Source organism: Lepisma saccharinum, chromosome 15, assembly GCF_977018435.1.
Source record: "Lepisma saccharinum chromosome 15, izLepSacc3.1, whole genome shotgun sequence".
NCBI lineage: Eukaryota > Metazoa > Arthropoda > Insecta > Zygentoma > Lepismatidae > Lepisma > Lepisma saccharinum.
In genome coordinates, this window is record NC_139243.1 from 9,761,525 (window position 1) to 9,777,180 (window position 15,656).

The window sequence follows — 15,656 nt, forward strand, 5'->3', positions numbered from 1 at the left end:
CGATCACCAATAATTTAATATTGTTTTATCTGTTTAACCTTGGAACTCGCAGTGTGCAGAGTATGTGCTGTTTGACATGGCCAGAAACTGACAGAACTTTCTTGGTTACCTTTGTAATATCTGTGTAATAACACTTCTTGTAATGAGAATGAGTGAAAATTAGGTGAAACAAAACATGTATCTTCAGAAATGAGCTTGTGAGAAAGAATAATGTTATGCCAGGAGTTTTATTATTTACATGTTTACTTTATGTTCTTGTTCAAACTTATTATTAGAAGTAAAATACATTTTTTTTACTTACATGTGCCATATAAGGATCTTTCTAAAACAGACATTTTGGGTCAGTCACTGGATCCTCCTTCAGGGTGCTACAATAAAATCACATTAGAAAGAAAAAAGGTAAAAGGATGAGTCACTTGATTAAAAACAAACTGCTTTATAGTTTTATGCAGCCTCACGTTAACAACACGTCACTGCCCACTGCATGTAGCACTGCTGACTATGAAGCAGTTTGTTTTTGATCAAATGACATATATTTTTCCCCCTTTTCTTTACACTAGCTCACGTTTCTAATGTGATTTTATTGGAGCACCATGAGCGACGGACCCAAAATGTTGGTTTTAGAAAGAACCTTATAAGCCACACATCAAGTACAACCACATTATACCTCCACTAATTAGCAGCTGTGGTTGCGCGAACATTTAAGAAATTACTTGCTCAGATTCTCCATGCTAATCATGAAAATTACAAAGAACATTGATGCCTAGGACAGAACTTGAATCTGGAACCTTCAGTTCAAGATCATGAATCAATCATTCAGTATGCTTTGCACCTTTCCATACAAACTATCAATAATATCATGCATCTGAATATGCTCAAAATATTTCTCATTCCAGCATCAAAGACCATGATACAAGTATAACTTTCAGCAAGGCAACACACCACCCCACTACCTTATAGACCAGAAGGTTTAGCCTGGTTTGGCTCCCACCAAAAACGTCTTTGTTGTCAACATGGTATACCCCGACAACAACAAAGTTTTTGACATGAACGAAACTAGATTAACCCTTCTGGCCCTTAGAGATGTCCAATTTTCTCCATAAATATTTCCCAGTTACAATAGTGGACTGATCACTGAAACCATAGCCACTTCCTCCTCCAGATTGGAATACATTTTCAAATGTGAAGCTTCTTTTGATTCACCCTGTAGATGCAGATGTCTGTACCATAAGCAACAGTATACAAAATGGCCACACACTTAGAAACATGTAGATTGGAACGGCGAGTTTATATTATCCTGGAGTCCAAAAAGGGGAGGGGTGAAGGAATGACAGCACAATCTATTTTTGGGCATACAATGCACCCAAAAGAAATTCTAACAAGGCTAAGAAAGTAATATTATGCAATTTTAAAAGACAAAAAATCAGGCCATGTGTAATGAGGATAAATGTTTCTCACGGTTGATTGGTTTGCTTTGGTTTATTTTACTTCATTTTTCTTCCACTTTTTGCTAATTGCGAAGATATGGATGCATTATGAAATAATGAAGGCCAGGATTTGAACTTGAGACCTCTGGAATTGGCATGCGGTGTGCTAACCACTCCGCTGTGGATGTTTATCATAGGGAGAGCAGATGACTGATTTTAACTGCCTTCAGTGAAGATTTTAATTCAGACACCAGCAGGTGTCTCTATGTTAACTGGTCACCGTTGCTAGTTTTAGAACTCTTGGGCAAGGGGTGATCATTTAATTAAATTTCAGTTAATTTCTAGCAAGACACAGTCATGGACACTTCTGGGTTGTAATGAAATCATTGACTTTCACGTATTCAAATCCCACTTAAACTGTTCATTTTTAGGCAAGATATGAAGGAGTGAATCGTACCCTAATCAAAGTTGTTCAAGCAATATTGGAGGGGAGCAATCAATTTGTATAAAACTGTGCAATTTCACAAATGCAAATACTGTTCCTTCTAGAACATTATTTCCTATGCTGCACACATGTTTCCTGGTGCATTGGAATTTCTCTTCACTTGCCTGGAGAACACACTAGTGTTACCATCTATGTAGCATTACATTTAGATTTCTTTACCTATTGTGTGGATTTTTGTCCAAGTTTGAAAATAACAATACTGCACCAAAATTCTTACATGAGTAGGTTAAGCAAATTCAAACGCCTTTAATACTTCCCCACTTTCTTCTCCTCTATATGTACTAAAATATAACTTCTCGCCACAAATGGTTGCATGAGGAGGTTAGGCAATTTCCACAGTTTCTTCTTTACTTGGGCATAACATTCTTAAAGCCAAAAAACACAGTTCCAAAATACAAATTTAAGAGCACAACTGCAGCAATCTACTATTCAGTTTTAAAAAATCCCACACTTGCTTCAAGCAACGTACAACTGAAAAGCAATTGTTATCAAAATAACAAACATTAATCACAATCACTTCAAATGCTTTCTTCATCTTCCTGTACTTTGCAAAAAAAATCCAGTATACAAGCAAGACCAAAATTTGTACAACATGATTAAAAGAAATGATAATATTCTATGTATAAACTAGTAATTCCTACTTACGTTTTCCGTTAGTATTCCAAAACTGCTCTAAACTATAGGCCTATACTAGGGTGACCAGATATTTGTTGACCAAAAAGAGTATAGTCTATAGGTTGAAGGTGCGCATGCACAAAACATAAAAAATAAAACGAAAATAAGGGTGGCTATTTGTTATTGCTTCTATTATAGCCTCTATAAAATAGGCTTACACTCTACAGATTCAAATTGCTTATGGGTCTAATGTAATTAGCTAATTACAAATACTTCCTCACCAATAGGCACCATCATTCATACTTCTGGGATGATTTTGCTTTCTTGAGTATGTTCAAGTCATTCTTTATTGCCAGTCCAAATTCTTTACATGTCATGTCCACATTGAATTTCACTTGCATTACTTGTTCAAGTGTTACAACAGGAGTGTACTTTTTCCTCTCTCCAATAAGTTTTCATGACACTGAAGACTCTTTCACAATCAACATTTGTACCAGGCAGAGTAAACAAGAATTTTACAAGAGGCACAATCACTTTGAAATTTGACTCAGCCTGTACTGACATCCACTTACCCATCATTGGTTCTTTTCTTTCTGTGGATTTTAACGCATTTTTACGCCTAAAATAATGAATGAAATTAAATAGCAAGGAAAAGAGTATATTTGGGGATTTTTGCAAATTGAAAAGAGTATAGGAACCTCTAAAAGAGTATAATACTCTTAAAAAGAGTATGTCTGGTCACCCTACCTATACTATGTTAACTTGAACTACTCTTTACTATCTTAGTATTGACAGCATTACACCTACAGTTTTTACTGAAGGAAATGCTTTGTATCATTCACCTTGTTCATGTTTGAAGCAGATTTTGGTAGTGGTTGTTCAACAAAACCATTAATTTTGCATGTCTCAAGTGTGCAACTGGTTAGTCTACAGGGTTAGCTTCACCCTGTATTCCCTCGAGAAAGTGAAATATTTTGCATGGTTTATGATGATTATGTTGTTCATGAATGTTTTCCATTATTTTTAGCTCGCGTAGATGTGTTACTGTGAAATAAAGTACGTCTCAGTTACCTTAGAGTGATAACTTACTATGAAGCAGAACAGCCCGAAGACTTCGTGCAAGTGAATATAGCACCAAACATGACGTTCCGCACTAGCAGCTGTAATTATATACCGTTAGGTTAGGAGTTGATAGCAATCTCCGGTGTGTGCTTTTGCTACTTTAGTGTGCATACAAACAGATTTTACTAAAAATAAAACGAACGAAAGTACTCTGGGAAGGCAAGTTTTAGTTACTCGTACCATACTTTGGGATCAAGTATTTGTGTTTTCCGTGCGCTGGAACCAAATTTATATTACATAAAACATCGGGATCTGTACATTATACAAAAAATTCAACATAATTCTCGAGTATGTGAATGGCCTGTTTCTGGTCCATATAGAATGGTGTGTTAGCAAATGTTCGCAGCATATATGGTCTCTTTGTGTGACAAAGGAACGTTAAGCACCAGATGTATTTTTTTCATTGCTTGCTCTGTAGTTACATTGTGCAAGAACTATTGGAAATGCATATTTATTATCACACGACGACGTTAGGGAACGTTCAGTTAAACAACCTAAATTTTCTTACTTGTGGCACTCATGTTCTCTCTATCAGTTAAGGAAAGACAAAATGTTGACCAAAAACAGCTGGAACAATTATAACAAAACTTCCATATTTTGCTGCAGAAATTAAAACTCAGCACCGAAGAGAAAACGCCTTTCTGCACTTTCAATTGTAAGCAAGTGGAAGGAGCGTTTGCAATGAAATCCTGCCTTCAAGTTGGCATACAAGTCACTGTACTCGGTACACAGTATTTGTATTATCATGAAAGGCAAGGTACATATTATAGATGTAATATTTAACATTGCTGAATTGTCGACAATGAAACAAGGCAGGGAATTCACAATATATGGCAACATGGGGACACTCAGAAAACAAATGACTGTCCACTTTAGTTGCAAGTTTGATAGGGTTTTTCTCATCTTGGAAGGTAGATCTGTGTGAACTAATACATCTCTCTTAGGGAGAATTCACACCGAAGAAACACGCGACATGCAACACGTGTCGCTTGGAAGCCAACACTCAGTAATCAATGCAACCTTTCGAACCGAAGAGACACGGCAAGATGCACGTGTTGCGTGTCGCTTACGTGCCTCTCGGACTGTGCCGTTTTCTCAATACCGTGCATCGTGTTGCTTCAGTTTGTTGTTCGCGCATGCTTCATTCCAATGAGCTGTATTTAGACTCTAGAAGAGCCCCCAACCGGCATTATGTTTGATCCTCTAATTTGTTGATATAATAAAGTATCGATATGTACAATGTTTTAAGATTTAAACACAACGTTCATTTCGCTTTATCAAGTCTTTTGATGCAGTTATCTATCGGCTGGAATTTGCCTTCAACATCGTGAAAAGAGGCCATGTTTTGCCCATTTACCTGACTGCTTTTATTTGAAAAAGTCAGCTTATGGAGGCACTTTAGTCCAAAATATATGTCAACATGGCAAAGTACTCTAGTGCATTATTTTCAACCACCGGGCCGCGACCCGATACCGTGTCCTCATATCAACTATACTAAGCTGTAAAATGTTCTGCTGAAACTGGTTGACAACTATCATAATCCCAATATCATATTTGAGTTGTGAGTTTTTGTTTTTTAAGTCCATTTTATGCACAAATAGACTAATCAGAACTGTATCTGCCCGGTGCCTCCCTGGTTTTCGAACCCGGGATCACTTAATTACAAGGAGACGACGTTACCACTTTGTCTTCCATATGTTTATATTTGTCAACAATCCTACACATGTAATCAAACTAGGGGTGTAGCGGGTGCTCCTTCCACGTAGTACACCCAATAGTCAACCTCACTTCCACGTAGTACACCCTGGACCTCAAACTAACAAGGCTCTGGCGACTAGTCCCATGACCAGTATAATTCTGTGTCGTCCTGTGTTTTGTCCTTATGTGTGCTGAGTGCCTCAGCTTTTAACCAGTCAGAAAATTTTATTATTTTAATATTTTAGTTACGACACGACATGACAGTTATGTTCATTTAGTTATGGTAAGAGGCTGGACACCGTATAAAGTGACGGGTGCAAATTAGCCTAAGTGTTGACGCACCAAAAAATTTCAAATTCAAATTCAAAACGTAATCAAACTATTATTACTCTTATGATTATGCTAGAATTTATTTATCAATATTTAATTTCATAGGTACATGTTAATTCATGCATAAAATCTTCAATACTGTAAAGATTTACGAGGAAAATTCTTCGGCTAAGGGCATTGACTTATAAAGAATACCGTGACATGGTTTCAAGAAGGTTGAGAACTATTTCTCTAGTGTTTAGGTATTCGCTTTATTCAGGATGAAAAGTCTAGTGTATACAGTTTGATTTCAGTGCATATTATTTCTCAGTTTTCTCGTGCACAACATGCCTCTCCCAAGTTTCAATAACTTGCACAAATTTTACAACGCAGTTTACATGTAACAATATCTCTTGTTACGTTATTTTCGGGTGACTAATAAACTTATTAATACAATGATATCAGTATCATCATGCAAACTGAGCAAACAAACCAAGTGTCGCTTGCAGCGTGCATCTTGTCCCTTCGGTGTGAATTCTGCCTCAGACTACACAATGTTCGAAGTGTCAGCAAACTCATCATAAGAATTCATAACAGGGTGTGTTCAAACACATTCCATTCAGCATCTTATTTAGAAATTCACAGAATTACGTTTAATATTAAATTCCCACAGTGACTACCTTCACCAAGTGTCATCAAGTGGTGAAGTGAACCTAGCTTTGCACTATTTTTCACCAAGTCTCATGATGATATGCTTTATGGTTAGTAGTGATTTCACTTACAAAAACATTGACAATGTGTGAGATACACTAACACAATACAGAAAAGGGCAGTGAAAATAACCCATTGTGCTAATGTTACCACCCAGTAACAGTAGTCACACCCTTAAATTTGTCATCCTTACCTGAGTGTTCAGTATTTATATCCCCATACCATATGCAAAGAATGATTACTTAATTTCATGCAAAGCAATTTTGCGAATTTGGTAACAACTTACAAGTGTCCCACAACAAGTTGCATTATTTTGAAACTATGAAGAATGGTGGTTTCTTTTATCCAGGCAAGTGGCAGAAGAAGAACAAACCATAAAGCTCTCAAATATACCTTCCTAATTTTGAGGGGGGATACCTTCTTTCAGATCAATTCTTATAGCCATTGCAGTTGGTGATGATTTATCACCATGTGGAGAATTCTGACAAGATATGTTTTCCTTCTCTGGTAGTTAGGTTCAATGAATTTTAAATGAAATAATAAAAATCTTTAATTTTCAACTGACTCATGCTTTATGGTAATATAAGAGTATTTTCACTTCAGTCAACAATTAGCAAAAAAAAAAAAAAATTACACCCTCTAAATTCATCATTAGGCTATACATTTCTATTTTTATGTATCTATCTCTGTAAATACAAATTTTTGTTAAAATTGGAAATCACCTTAGATACACAACTTTTTTCCTCAATGGGAATGTGAATTTCTAAGCCACAAGATCTATACATCAATTTTTTAGTTTCGGGTCATTCCATGTCAAATCAACCAATTTTTTAAAAAAATGGTTGCATTACCATTTTAGAGAAATTTCATTTTTAGTACATACATTTGTACATGTTTCTAGATATCAAAACCAATGTTCAAAAAAATTATTGTCTTTAGTTCTCCTGGGGCAGCCATTTTTCCAACTCTGGGAAATTGGGGTAACAATAGTTTAAAAAAATTGGATTCTAAGCTCCATTTTTTCAATAAAGGGTTTTAGTCTAAAGTATGCTTTTTTTTTCCTGCCTGCAGGGTTACTGTAAATAAAACACCAGTGCTTAGAAATGCAATCCTTTTTTACAGCATGGGCTCAAACATGGCCGTTCATTCAATCTTGACAGTTTTCGGGATTAAATATCTCAGATGGGTCCTCTTCAAAAATTCTGAAATTTGGCGCAAATGAAGCCTTGCATGAACTTAACTCACGGTAAAAATCTTTTAGATTCAACTCGTTTTGGTCAATATGAGGTAACGTATGTCACCTAATTTCTGACGTTGCAAAGTAAGGTTAAACTACATCCCATACTTAGAATAACGAAGTCTTTTCTTTTTTAAATTTGAGTTAAATAAAGCCTCAGAAAATATAGTAACATAAGGTTTTAATACTTGACTCACCAGAAATTGAAATTACAAAGTATGACAATTGAAAATTGGCGAAATTTCATTGCAAAAGGTTTGGTTTATTAGCTACCCATGACCAGTTGGTGTTGTCAGCTCCAGTTTCCTACTAATTCTCGTTGTTAAATCAGGCATAATTCTAAGTTCTTTCACTAAGTTCCTAAGTAAATTATCAGAAACCTTCAGTTCATCACATATTTTTTCTTGACCAAGTGGTAGCAATCAAACTGAAGATTCTGACCTTTTCAACATTAGTTTCCGCTAATTTACATTTTTCTTCTTAATGATATGATTGTACTGGCCACGAAAAGGATTGTCACACTTGCTTTCCTTTTCTTCAGTTCTAATACTTTGGGGTCATTCCACAGAATTTCATCACAAAAAAATAAAAATGGTTGCTCGACCATTTTTGATTTTCTTCATATTTGGTATGTTGAACCCCTTGGAAAAGAGAAGTCAAAAACAGGTTTCAAATTTTTTTTATCTGTTGTGGCTTTTAGGTTTCAGGGTGTCGAAAATCGCAAAATTGCACAATTTCACGAAAAATCAGCTTTTGCAAAATATTTAATATCTTCATAACCAATGAAGATATTTTAAAAATTCCAAGTTTATTGGAATCTGCATATCTTGCAGTACTAAAAAAGTTACATGGTTAAGTTTTGTAATAAAAAGCAACCTATGATCAGTGTATCGGAAATATCAGAACAAATTGTGTAAAATCGCTGAGTTTTTTTTTATTATTATTATGAAAGGGGGACAGATAACATGTTAATTTTATTTTTATGTTGTAGTAGTATGTTAGTTAATTTACCCTAAAAATAAGCAAGTTGTTAACTGCTCCCCTTTCTGAGATACAAGAGCTTAAATATCGGAAAATTAGCGAAAACCAGCTTTTTGACCCCCCTGTAACTCAAAAGGGGGAGCAGGTAGGATTAGCAAATTTTGAAGATGCTTCATATGAGTGAGCATGTTCAAAATCTTAAAATTTGGTTATGAAGATATTAAATATTTTGCAAAAGCTGATTTTTCGTGAAATTGCGCAATTTTGCGAATTTCGACACCCTGAAACTTAAAAACCACAACAGATAAAAAAAAATTGAAACCTGTTTTTGACTTCTCTTTTCTAAGGGGTTCAACATACCAAATATGAAGAAAATAAAAAATGGTCGAGCAACCACCTTGTGATGACATTCTGTGGAATGACCCTTTGTGAAAAGCAACTTTCCAGTTTCCTTTGCACTCTTTGTATGATGTGAATAGTTTTTCGAGCAAGAGCACCTTATTGTTTCTCTGCAATCAGCATCCTCAGTTCTGAAACCGGAGATACATCGAAAACAGAACAGACTTCATTCATTTCCTTTAGTTTTTCTTGTGTTGGCACAAATACATCATTTCCATTCTGGCATTTAAGTGAGTCACTATCTCCACATTTGAAAATTTTACTCCAACATGTCAGGCATATTGATTTAACTGGTATAAGGCTTACTTTTGACACTTTTTTGCCTTACCATATAATGCAAATTGATTTCAATAATTCCCTTACTTTAACTTTTTCCTTAAATGGTACTTCTGAAGATCACAACATACTTTACCATATGAAAAACTATTTTCAATGTTATTTGCATATTGTCTCTAAGCCATCCATCTGTAGTCTTGACCGAAGAAGTGTCTTATCATTTTCACTGAGTTCGTTAAGATTAATTAGGTCTTTGGGAACCTTACCAACAGTGTATTTATGACAGTCCTCTCCAGTTAAAAAATCTACAGAACACTCCATTTCCAGTCACAGATAACGAACATTCACAAGTCACGACTCTCGGCACATTAGGCAAAGGAAGAATGACAGCAGAGATTGTCCATGCACAGATCAATTCCAGGCTTGCCTCATATCCTATCAAAACATGTCTCTGAATCTTCTGCTGTGCATGACTCACATCTACTTCAACAAATGTATTTTCTCAAAAAAAAAAAAAGTGGTAAATAAAGGAAACAAAAAATAATATATTCTACCAGCTTTGACCCTCCAAAACAAATAGCCTACTTTCAGTGGAGTGCCCAAGGAGGGGTTGGTGGGAGTCATAACCCAATACCTTTGGCCTAGTATTCCATAAACAATTACGTCAAAGGTAGGATAATGTGCCAAAAACAGGGCTGTATACTAAAAAAGTATATGTAACCCTCCCCCCCTCTCCACCCTTTCGAAATTCCTGGGCATGTCACTGCCTATCTTAAGCTGCATGTACTGCTAAATTTAAAAAATGTGGGTGAAATTCAGTTTTGGAGTTGACAACTCCAAGTGGTCATGGGTACCTAATAAATCAAACCTTTTGCAATGAAATTTCGTCGATTTTTAATTATTATTATTAAAGTAGGGTTACAATTAAACTTACACAATTTTCTTTACATTGATTCTATAACTACAAAAACAGCTTTTTGCCAGACATGAATTAATATACAGTTATGATATTTGTTTATAATTATACATAAATTGTCCTTGTAATTTCAATTTCTGGTAAGTCAAGTATTAAAAACTTATGTTACTATATTTTCTGAGGCTTTATTTAACCCAAATTTAAAAAAGAAAATACTTTGCTATTCTAAGTATAGGACGTAGTTTAACCTAACTTTGCAACGTCAGAAATTAGCTGACATACGATACCTCATATTGACCAAAATGAGTTGAATCTAAAATTTGAGATTTTTACTGAGTTAGGTTCATGAAAGGCTTCCTTTATGCCAAATTTCAGAATTTGGTAACATTATACTATAGGGGTGGCCACGGTGGCTCAGTAGGTAACGCGTCTGACTACCATGCTCAAAGTCCCAGGTTCTATCCCCGGCAAGTTCAAATCCGGGAACTTTTCTAACGTTGGAAGCGGCCCCGGCACCCACCCAGCGTCAAATAACATGGGTACGTGGGGGAAACCCTGGGGGTAAAGGCGGTCAGGGGCGCGATGCTGATCACATCACCCCCACTCACGACCGGATCAAGAAAGTGTGGGGCGTTACCCCCACACCCCCTATACACCTTCATGGCGTGGTGCTATGCACAGGGGAGCACTTTACCTTTTTATACTATAGGGGCGACGGATTTCTTCAAATTTACAGGAGAAAGTACTGACGGAAATCATTTTATGTAGTGTTGTGGAAGTTCGTGAATGTAGTTTTGATCAATTTTAATGCAAATACATGTTGTTTTCTGCAAAAATCTCTATCCAACACACTGTTTCTGCTGCTGTCATTTGCTTTCTGCACAAGAGCACAATGTTCCGTGTGTAAGATGACGTAACCTCGTAGTCAGTCTTTCAAACTTGCCATGTTTTCACTAGAACATGACGTGTCTAGTATTTTTTTTAAACTATGCTTGCCTAACCTAACTTAACCTAACCTTACGGGAAAATGGTTTTTGGGGCTAACGTCAATGGTTTGAGAGGTATTAGCATAATTTCTAATCCGGGCACGAAAGTTGGTATTTTCTGGTGAACGAGGTTGCAACACTGCATAAATTGACAAAACACTCGCACAACATGCCCTAAACTAGTACGCTATCGCCCGCCATAATGTGTTACAGAATCGAAATAACAAGTAACAGTAAGTACTCGTAAATGTAAGAATTAGACATTACCTTAGTTAGATATGCATTATTTCACCTTAGGAAATGTTCCGCATTCCAAAATACTATGTTAGCAATGTAAAAAAGTGCAAAATATATGATTTATAGGTGTCACCCCCATACTATAATAGTACCCAGAATTTTTGAAGAGGACCCATCTGAGATATTTAATCCCGAAAACTGTCAAAATTCAATGAACGGAAATGTTTGATCTCATGCTGTAAAAAAGGGTTGCATTTCTAAGCACTGATACTTTATTTACATTAACACTACAGGCAGGTTTACACATGAAAAAAAATCAAGCCTTAGACTAAAACCCTTCATTGAAAAAATGGGGCTTAAAATCCAATTTTTTAACTATTGTTCCAATTCCCACCATAATTTTCGTACTTACGATGCAATTTTAGGTAAATTTCTCGTATCGGACAAACGGATTTCGTCAAATTTACAGGAGAAATTACTTACCGAATGCAGTTTCTTTATAGTTGTGGAAGTTCGGGGAAGTGTTTTCTCGCATCGTTCATTCAATTTTGCCGGTTAATCATCTTTTTTTCGATATAAATGTGTGACCGTTGCACGAGAGCTCTTGCATCCATTTACTTCCAGGTGGATGTAGCCTGTGCGTGATGACGTAATCCGGGCCAGTGTTTTCAAACATACGTTTATGTAACTGGTCACATGGTTAAATACGTATGATCAGTTGAACGTGATCAACGTTTTGAAAATGACGTGTGCAGGATGCGCGGATGCTAAATTGAACGAAAGGAGTGCTAATGGAACCGAACCTAACAGGCCTAACCTAACCTAGTAGGCATACCTCGTCCCCGTGATGGTCCGTGGGGCTATCGTGAGTTTTTGGGCTAACGTCAATGGTTTTTGGGGTTACCCGTGCATGGTTTGTGGGAAATAAGGAACAACAGTAAGTACTCGTTAATGTAGTTAACGTAACATTCTGCATTGCGGAACATTTCTTTAGGTGAAATAATGAATTTGTAACGAAAATAATGTATATTTCTTACATTAACGAGTACTTACTGTTGTTCTTTATTTCCCTCAAACCATCCACGGGTAGCCCCAAAAACCATTGACGTTAGCCTAAAAATTCACGATAGCCCCACTGACCATCACGGGGACGAGGTATGCCTACTAGGTTAGGTTAGGCCTGTTAGGTTAGGTTCCATTAGCACTCCTTTCGTCCAATTTAGCATATACGGACAACGTCGGCTTCTAGCAGCAGCAATAGCGTGTATTGTGCTCTTGTGCAGAAAGCAAATGGCGGCAGCAGCAATAGCTCGTCGGAAATAGATTTTCGTAGAAAACCACATGCATTCGCATTAAAATGGATCAAAACTTCATTCCCGAACACGTTTCCCACATTCGGACAACATCGGCTTCTAGCAGCAGCAATAGCGTGTATTGTGGTCTCGTGCAGAAAGCAAATAGCGGCAGCAGCAATAGCTCGTCGGAAATAGATTTTCGTAGAAAACCACATGCATTCGCATTAAAATGGATCAAAACTACATTCCCGAACACATTTCCGACATTCCTCCTCACCGGTAAATAATGAGCAATTGTGCCGATCGCGGATCACTCAATTTCGCTTATCTTGCACTTTCTACGCGTGGTGGGGTTGAAACATTGCATATGGACTACGGTGGTGAAACTGTGACTGCCATTTCCCTTGTTACGGAAGGGAAGAAGCAACCAAGAAAACTTACTCGATATGTCGCAAATATAGCTATTTTCGGTGAAATTAGCGAGATGTCACCTTCAGCAATGTTTGTCAATGCAGAATACGTAAGTACGAATATTAAAATGAAAAGAGGTATGAAATTTCAGCTGTTTGTCCGATACGAGAAATTTACCAATGATTTTTTTCTAAAATGGTCATGCAACCACCATTGGATGGTTTGGCATGGAATGACCCTTCAGCAGTAACCAGAATATAGCCTATTGACCACTGTCGTCCTCCTTCACATGTATGGTTGAAATTGCTGGACTGACATTGGAGGTGCTAGAACGAGAAGTCTCCTAAGCTTTAACCCCTCGCAATTATAAATTGAAGAAAGAGACATGATGTGTAGATGTGCCAACTTAGAGGCCATATTTTTGGGGGGGGTGAAAATTTGATATTGAGAATAGGTCGGTCACTTGGCGTTGTATATTTTATTCCCGAGTAAAATGAGGGGGGGGGGTGAAACTTGCCAGAAAAAAAAAACATGCATGGAAAGCAATTGAATTTGTCTGCAATTAACATGCCTGGTGGAAACGACGGACAAAAACAACTGATCCACAGACTAACATGATCTCGTCATTTTCAATGTCGAGTTGTTCTCCATTGTGCATTCATGCAATTTTTGCACAATCCTCTTATTACAAGCTGCTAACTACAATTCACCATTTATATATTTACTTCTAGATTTTCAGTGCTACTTTCCAGCATTAGAACTAGTCTTGTCTGCTGCGAAAATTTCATACCCATTTACATATTATGGCCCATAATTTCTTATAACATACTTTTAACTTACGTTTCCTCATAAATACGTGCAGTAATTTTTTTATGTATCAGCAACAAGACACAGAAATTGCAAAAACTGAATTTCTAATCGTAAAGTTCCTCTTACCTATTCCGGTTAACAAGATGGCTGGGGGAAGATTAATCCACTACTGCCATCTATCCGTAAAGGCATAAAGCTACGGTAGGGGTGTGCGGAACAGAATTTTTTGGGTAGTGTCTGCTGCCACGTTCTTTTTCTGCTGGAACCTCAAAAGAGTTGCGCGTGGCAGCAAACTCGGTCTTTGTTTTATCATGATTTCATCATGCTATGTATGCAATTACGTCTGTAACACATACTGTGAAGTTGTAGCGATTACTTTCACATAAATGTTTTAAGATTGGGTCCCTTAGCATTCTTCTAATAATAAACCTAAATGCTCTTGTAGTTAGGTTAGGTTCCGTTGGCATTAAAATAATATCGCTAAATGCTTTGTAAAGAAAAAGGTTCTAAATTACCTGGACATGCATTCCCACTAATCATAAACTTGCATTTTTCTCGTCTTCATCTGTTCTTAAGATTTGTAACATACTCTTAGCAGACGAATTACGTGGCAGGAGCAAATTTGACGCTTATTCTTACTGCTGACACGTGCGTGGCAGTAGATTCGGCCATCTTTTTGGTCGCAACGGGATTGTTTTTAGGCCTAGTCTGCTGACACATGCGTCAAATCTGCTCCTGCCACGTAATTCGTCTGCTAAGAGGATGTTACAAATCTTAAAAATAGATTAAAACGAGAGAAATGCAAGTTTATGATTAGTGGGAATGAATGTACAGGTAATTTTTTTGTTTAGAAATCATTTAGCAATATTATTTTAAGGCTAACAGAACCTAACCTAACTACCAGAGCATTTAGGTTTATTATTAGAAGAATGCTAAGGGACCTAATCTTAAAACATTTTTGTGAAAGTAATCGCTGCGACTTCACAGTATGTGTTACAGACGTAATTGCATATATAGCATGATGAAATCACGATAAAACAAAGACCCAGTCTGCTGCCACGCGCATCTTTTTTGAGGTTCCAGCAGAAAAAGAACGTGGCAGCAGACACTGCCTTGTTTTTTAATCCCGACATTTGGGACGGGAAAAATTCGCCATTTTCCGACAAAATCGGGAAATGTTCGAAATTTCCCGAAGCACTGAAAATCTCGAATTCTACACGTCATTTTCAACTTAAGTGATTGTTTTTGCATTTTTGGAATAAAAACAAACAATTTCCTATAAGTTCCAGACACTTCCAATGCAGAAAACGTCGAGGAAAAAAAAATTCCCGTCCTGACCAAAAAAAAATTGTCCCGCACTGTTGCATCTGCTTCCTGTCCAGTTGCGTTTACATTTGGATGCATCCTGTTACTCAACAATTGGACGTAAAAGTCGACTGTGTTCGATTAGTTTGCATTTTCGCCGTAATAGGTCGACTCTGGAAGTTCGAGAAATATCGACTTCTTGAGTAACCCCAAAAAATGAGATTATCACCAGCAGTGTTGCCACATGAAGGGAAATTTCCCTTTTTGAAGGGAAATTTGGAGCTAATTTTAAGTGAAAAGGGAAAAGGGAAATTCGATGAAAAATAGCTAATTTTCAGGGAAATTTTAAGACAGACTAAACATTAATTATATTAAACATTATAACAGATTCCAGTTTTGAAAAAGAGAACTTATTA

General features: G+C 36.8%; 1 protein-coding gene across 4 annotated transcripts in view; it reads right to left on the reverse strand.

The window, feature by feature from the left end:
- COX6B (Cytochrome c oxidase subunit 6B) overlaps window positions 1-14,227 on the reverse strand; it is a 36,269-nt gene extending 22,042 nt beyond the window's left edge. The window contains exon 1 of one of the 4 annotated variants that reach the window (XR_014443417.1): window positions 14,062-14,227. The gene's annotated coding sequence lies outside the window, so the exon portion shown is untranslated. The other 3 variants (XR_014443418.1, XM_083136593.1, XM_083136595.1) reach the window with 3 other exon arrangements.
- Between the last annotated feature and the right edge of the window lie 1,429 nt (window positions 14,228-15,656).